The sequence below is a fragment of the Bactrocera neohumeralis genome, unplaced genomic scaffold (assembly GCF_024586455.1).
Source record: "Bactrocera neohumeralis isolate Rockhampton unplaced genomic scaffold, APGP_CSIRO_Bneo_wtdbg2-racon-allhic-juicebox.fasta_v2 cluster11, whole genome shotgun sequence".
In the NCBI taxonomy this organism is placed as follows: domain Eukaryota; kingdom Metazoa; phylum Arthropoda; class Insecta; order Diptera; family Tephritidae; genus Bactrocera; species Bactrocera neohumeralis.
The window spans coordinates 15,497,033-15,503,021 of NW_026089624.1; the positions used below are offsets into that span (position 1 = coordinate 15,497,033).

The window sequence follows — 5,989 nt, forward strand, 5'->3', positions numbered from 1 at the left end:
TTTTTTTTTGCCGAGATATTTTTTACCACTTTGGCGAAGGACTTTATTTTTTTCAGAAAAGGAGGAACTGGATTTTGTTTTTAATCTTCGTTTACGTGTTTTACTCTGCTCTGGTAACACAAATTAATTGTCTGAACTGCTGTTAAAACCATAAGGCACTAGTCCTACAACACCATCATCTGCTTCAATTCCAAAATCAGGGCACTCTTCTGCCAAAATCAGGGCACTCTTCTGCTTTCGGTTGAATATTATTATTTTTATCTTCTTCTTCTTAATTGGCGTAGACACCGCTTACGCGATTATAGCCGAGTTAACAACAGCGCGCCATTCGTTTCTTCTTTTCGCTGCATGGCGCCAATTGGATATTCCAAGCGAAGCCAGGTCCTTCTCCACTTGGTCCTTCCAACGGAGTGGAGGTCTTCCTCTTCCTCTGCTTCCCCCGGCGGGTACTGCGTCGAATACTTTCAGAGCTGGAGTGTTTTCATCCATCCGGACAACATGACCTAGCCAGCGTAGCCGCTGTCTTTTAATTCGCTGAACTATGTCAATGTCGTCATATATCTCGTACAGCTCATCGTTCCATCGGATGCGATATTCGCCGTGGCCAATGCGCAAAGGACCATAAATCTTTCGCAGAATTTTTCTCTCGAAAACTCGTAACGTCGACTCATCGGTTGCTGTCATCGCCCAAGCCTCTGCACCATATAGCAGGACGGAAATTATGAGCGACTTATAGAGTTTTGCTTTTGTTCGTCGAGAGAGGACTTTACTTTTCAATTGCCTACTCAGTCCGAAGTAGCACCTGTTGGCAAGAGCAATCCTGCGTTGGATTTCCAGACTGACATTATTAGTGGTGTTAATGCTGGTTCCTAAATAGACGAAATTATCTACAACTTCAAAGTTATGACTGTCAACAGTGACGTGAGACCCAAGTCGCGAGTGCGACGACTGTTTGTTTGATGACAGGAGATATTTTGTCTTGCCCTCGTTCATTGCCAGACCCATTTTCTGTGCTTCCTTGTCCAGCCTGGAAAAAGCAGAACTAACAGGGCGGGTGTTGGCAGCTGTACATTCTTATAGAGGATGGCACCTTCCCTATTTAGTTCTGCAGCTCGAACTATTTTCTCCAGAAGCAGGTTGAAGAAGTCGCACGATAGGGAGTCGCCTTGGCTAAAACCTCGTTTGGTATCGAACGGCTCGGAGAGGTCCTTCCCGATTCTGACGGAGTTTTTGGTGTTGTTCAACGTCAGTTTACACAGCCGTATTAGTTTTGCGGGGATACCAAATTCAGACATCGCGGCATAAAGGCAGCTCCTTTTCGTGCTGTCGAAAGCAGCTTTGAAATCGACGAAGAGGTGGTGTGTGTCGATTCTCCTTTCACGGGTCTTTTCCAAGATTTGGCGCATGGTGAATATCTGGTCGGTTGTTGATTTTCCAGGTCTGAAGCCACACTGATAAGGTCCAATCAGTTTGTTGACGGTGGGCTTTAATATTTCACACAATACGCTCGATAGAACCTTATATGTGATGTTGAGGACGCTAATCCCACGGTAGTTGGCGCAGATTGTGGGGTCTCCTTTTTTATGGATTGGGCATAGCACACTTAAATTCCAATCGTTGGGCATGCTCTCGTCCGACCATATTTTACAAAGAAGCTGATGCATGCTCCCTATTAGTTCTTCGCCGCCGTGTTTGAATAGCTCGGCCGGCAATCCGTCGGCCCCTGCCGCTTTGTTGTTCTTCAGGCGGGCAATTGCTATTCGAACTTCTTCATGGTCGGGTAATGGAACGTCTGCTCCATCGTCATCGATTGGGGAATCGGGTTCTCCTTCTCTTGGTGTTGTGCGTTCACTGCCATTCAGCAGGCTGGAGAAGTGTTCCCTCCATAATTTAACTATGCTCTGGGCATCAGTGACTAGATCACCTTTGGGGTCCTACAAGAGTATGCTCCGGTCTTGAAACCTTCTGTAAGCCGCCGCATTTTTTCGTAGAATTTTCGAGCATTACCCCTGTCGGCCAGCTTATCAAGCTCTTCGTACTCACGCATTTCGGCCTCTTTCTTCTTCTGTCTGCAAATGCGTCTCGCTTCCCTCTTCAACTCTCGGTATCTATCCCATCCCGCACGTGTAGTGGTCGATCGTAACGTTGCGAGGTAGGCAGCCTGTTTTCTCTCCGCTGCGACACGGCACTCTTCGTCGTACCAGCTGTTCTTTTGCACTTTCCGAAAACCAATGGTTTCGGTTGCAGCTGTACGTAAGGAGTTTGAAATGCCGTCCCACAGTTCCCTTATACCGAGTTGTTGACGAGTGGTCTCAGAGAGCAGGAGTGCAAGCCGAGCAGAGAATCGTTCGGCTGTCTGTTGTGATTGCAGCTTCTCGACGTCGAACCTTCCTTGTGTTTGTTGGCGTGCGTTTTTTGCTGCACAGAGGCGGGTGCGAATCTTAACTGCAACAAGATAGTGGTCCGAGTCGATGTTAGGACCTCGGAGCGCACGCACATCTAAAACACTGGAGACGTGTCTTCCATCTATCACAACATGATCGATCTGGTTGGTAGTTTTTCGACCCGGAGACAGCCAGGTAGCTTGATGAATCTTCTTGTGCTGGAATCTAGTACTACAGATAACCATATTTCGGGCCCCGGCGAAGTCAATCAGCCTCAACCCATTTGGGGATGTTTCATCGTGGAGGCTGAATTTACCGACCGTAGTGCCAAATATACCTTCTTTGCCCACCCTGGCGTTAAAGTCGCCAAGCACGATTTTGACATCGTGGCGGGGGCATCTCTCATAAGCGCGCTCCAAGCGCTCATAGAATGCATCTTTGGTCACAACGTCCTTCTCTTCCGTCGGGGCGTGGGCGCAAATCAGCGATATGTTGAAGAACCTCGCTTTGATGCGGATTGTTGCTAGACGTTCATTCACCGGAGTGAATGATAGTACTCGGCGACGGAGTCTCTCTCCCACCACGAATCCAACACCAAACTTGCGCTCCTTTATATGGCCACTGTAGTAAATGTCACAAGGACCTACTCGTCTCTGTCCTTGTCCCGTCCATCGCATTTCTTGGACGGCGGTGATGTCAGCCTTTATTTTTGCGAGGACATCAACCAGCTGGGCAGCGGCACCTTCCCAATTAAGGGTCCGGACATTCCAGGTGCATGCCCTTAAATCGTAGTCCTTATTCCGTTTGCCATGGTCGTCATCAAAAGGGGGGTCTCTCATCCGAGGCTGTTTTAACGTTTTCATTGGTATTGTTTTTTTTACGTGGCGGGTCCCAAGCCCAGCGCACAACCCTTGTAGTGAATGTTTCGCCTTCTCACTTTAGCTCGCCTTCGAACGGATGTTCTTAGGCTACCCAGAGGATACTTGGTCAAAGACCGGAAGTAGTGAGCTGCTTGAGCCATGTGTAAAAGAATCGTTTCTGGCCACTCCCAAGTGAATGGCGATCAGAGAACTTTCCTCACTTGCGTGAACTTCTACACATGACTCCATCCTCCTTATTATTTTTATCAGCACATATTATCTGATATAATAACAATAATTAAACTTTAAATATTAAGAAAAAATAAGTAACCGTATTCACCTTCCACTTATGAGCAATTTTATAAAACAAATAAACAAACTTTACTGAATGTTGCGCCAAATTCCTATGAAACAGCTGATGCTGTGTACGTTCGGTGGACTGGGCGCGCGCTTTTTTGACAACTACGGACTTAAGACTTTTGCTTACCAACACTATACAACTTAAAAAAAAATCCCTTTTTTGTTTTTTAACCCATGTATTTTCGAATTATCGTTCGAACTGCATCAAAATCCCATTTTTGGAAAAAATGAACTTAGGCACTTTGCACCCTTAGCCAGCGATATGTGTACTTATCTATATGCATTCCAATATAATACACGTGCATAAGCATATTTGCGTTACACATTTTACATGAAGAACATATAAACGCATAAACATTTATATGAGGCGCGCATGAATTTATATGCAATACACATGCACTCAACTGTCAACAACACAAATATAAATATTTACTTAGGGTAACCGATCGATTCTGTACTGTGTTAAAGTCAAAAGTCTCTAAAATAGAGATTTTAAATTTAAGACAGTTTTTGTAACTTGGGACGATTTTGTAAATCATGCAGGTATTGTCACTGGCGAAGCTAAAGCATTTGGCGAGTCAAACGTTTTGGCGAAAATTCGACCTGTTCATATTGTGACTGGTGAATGAACACATTCTCTTAAATTTTTTGTTGCCATACTAAAATAATTGAGAAATGTCACTTGAATTCATCCAACATTGACATTTTTAGCGTCTTAAAACTGAATATTGTTTGTTTTCAAATTAATCGGTGCTATTTCAAAAATTCAATAAAGATTACTTAGGAAGCGACGGTGCATTAGGGGTCATTGCAATCCCATGGAACTTATCACATAAGTTTTTATAATCAGATTTAAGGAAAACTTTCGATTAAACTAGGATGCATTTATGTACGTGCTGAGCATAAAAGAAAAATGTTTAATTCGCTTATCGTCGTCAATATCGCTGATGTTAAAATTATGTTTCGTCCTTATAAATATTTGTAACATGATATCTGTTTCTATACAAATTTACGAAAATATGAGTGTTCACACTTCAAAATAATTCAAGTATTTATAAATCTTGGACATTTTAACAACATTTTTTTTTACAAGATTGGCGGATGCGTGCCTTGCTGAATTACAGATGTGTCGTAGGACTATTGTTACGATGATTGCACCTGCAATTAATAGGATTAGGTTGTCAGTATTCACGCCGTAATGCATAATATAATATGATGTCATTCTAAGTCTAATCACGGAACTTTTCAGGTTGTATGCCCAATTTCTCCAAGTGTAGACTAGCGATCTCTTCATGAAGTATTTTCGGCAACAGAGACACAACTACGTTGTATTTGTCAGCCTTGGTCCACAATTCGATTTGAGCCAGCACTTGATTTCTGAACGAAATCAAACAAAATAATATAATTACCATTGGATAGTGTATAACGATCGACTTGCAGTTTGTTATTAATCTTCTTCTTGGCAATGGCATTCAAACATGCGACGTCGATTTCACAATTGAAATTACCAATATTACAAACGATCGCATCGGCGGGCATGTGTTCAAAATGTGCCCCAGTAATAATGTCCTTGCAACCAGTTGTTGTTACGAAGATGGTAGCTTCTCTGTATGCTTGCTCCATGGTGGTTACTTCATAGCCTTCCATAGCTGCTTGCAAAGCAATGATGGAATCGATATCGGTGACAATAACGATTCCGCCGAAACTACGCAGAGCTTATGCACAACTTTTGCCAATATCACATAACCAGCAACACAGCACACTTTGCCAGCAATTATCACATCGGTGGGCTGTTTAATACCATCAATTAGCGACCCGCGACAACCATACAGATTATAGAATTTGCTCTTGGTCACCGAATCGTTGACGTTGATGGCTGACACACCGAGACGTCTCTCCTTCACCATTTTATATAAATTGTGTACACCGGTTGTAGTTTCTTCGCTCAAACCCTTGATGCCCTTCGGGTACTGTGGGAACTTTTCATGCACTAAGTTTGTCAAATCACCACCATTATCGAGAATCAAGTTCAAGAGCTGACAATCTGAGAACAGTAAGGTCTGTTCAATACACCACAAGTATTCTTCATTCAGCAGGTCAAACAAGGAGTAGTACACCCTTTGCATCCTCCTCCCCGTGAACGGGATGACGTCGTGAATCATTGAGATCACTTAATCATCTTCAAATTTCGTTGAGTATTTTAAATGTTTTGGTGAATTTGAGATTTGGTGCTTTTCAAATGAGTATTGAAATAAATTGATGTGGACAATTATATCCCACGCTTTCCTGGTCAACTCAACAGAGCCTCCTTTTTCAAAAAATACTCCAGAACTATTTTATAAATTTTATATCTTAGCATTTTAAACACGGTAAAACTATAAGTAA

At 43.0% G+C, this 5,989-nt stretch overlaps 1 pseudogene; it reads right to left on the bottom strand.

Moving 5' to 3' along the window:
* Positions 1–4,833: 4,833 nt before the first annotated feature.
* On the bottom strand, positions 4,834–5,730 carry LOC126766016 (adenosylhomocysteinase-like; annotated as a pseudogene).
* Between the last annotated feature and the right edge of the window lie 259 nt (positions 5,731–5,989).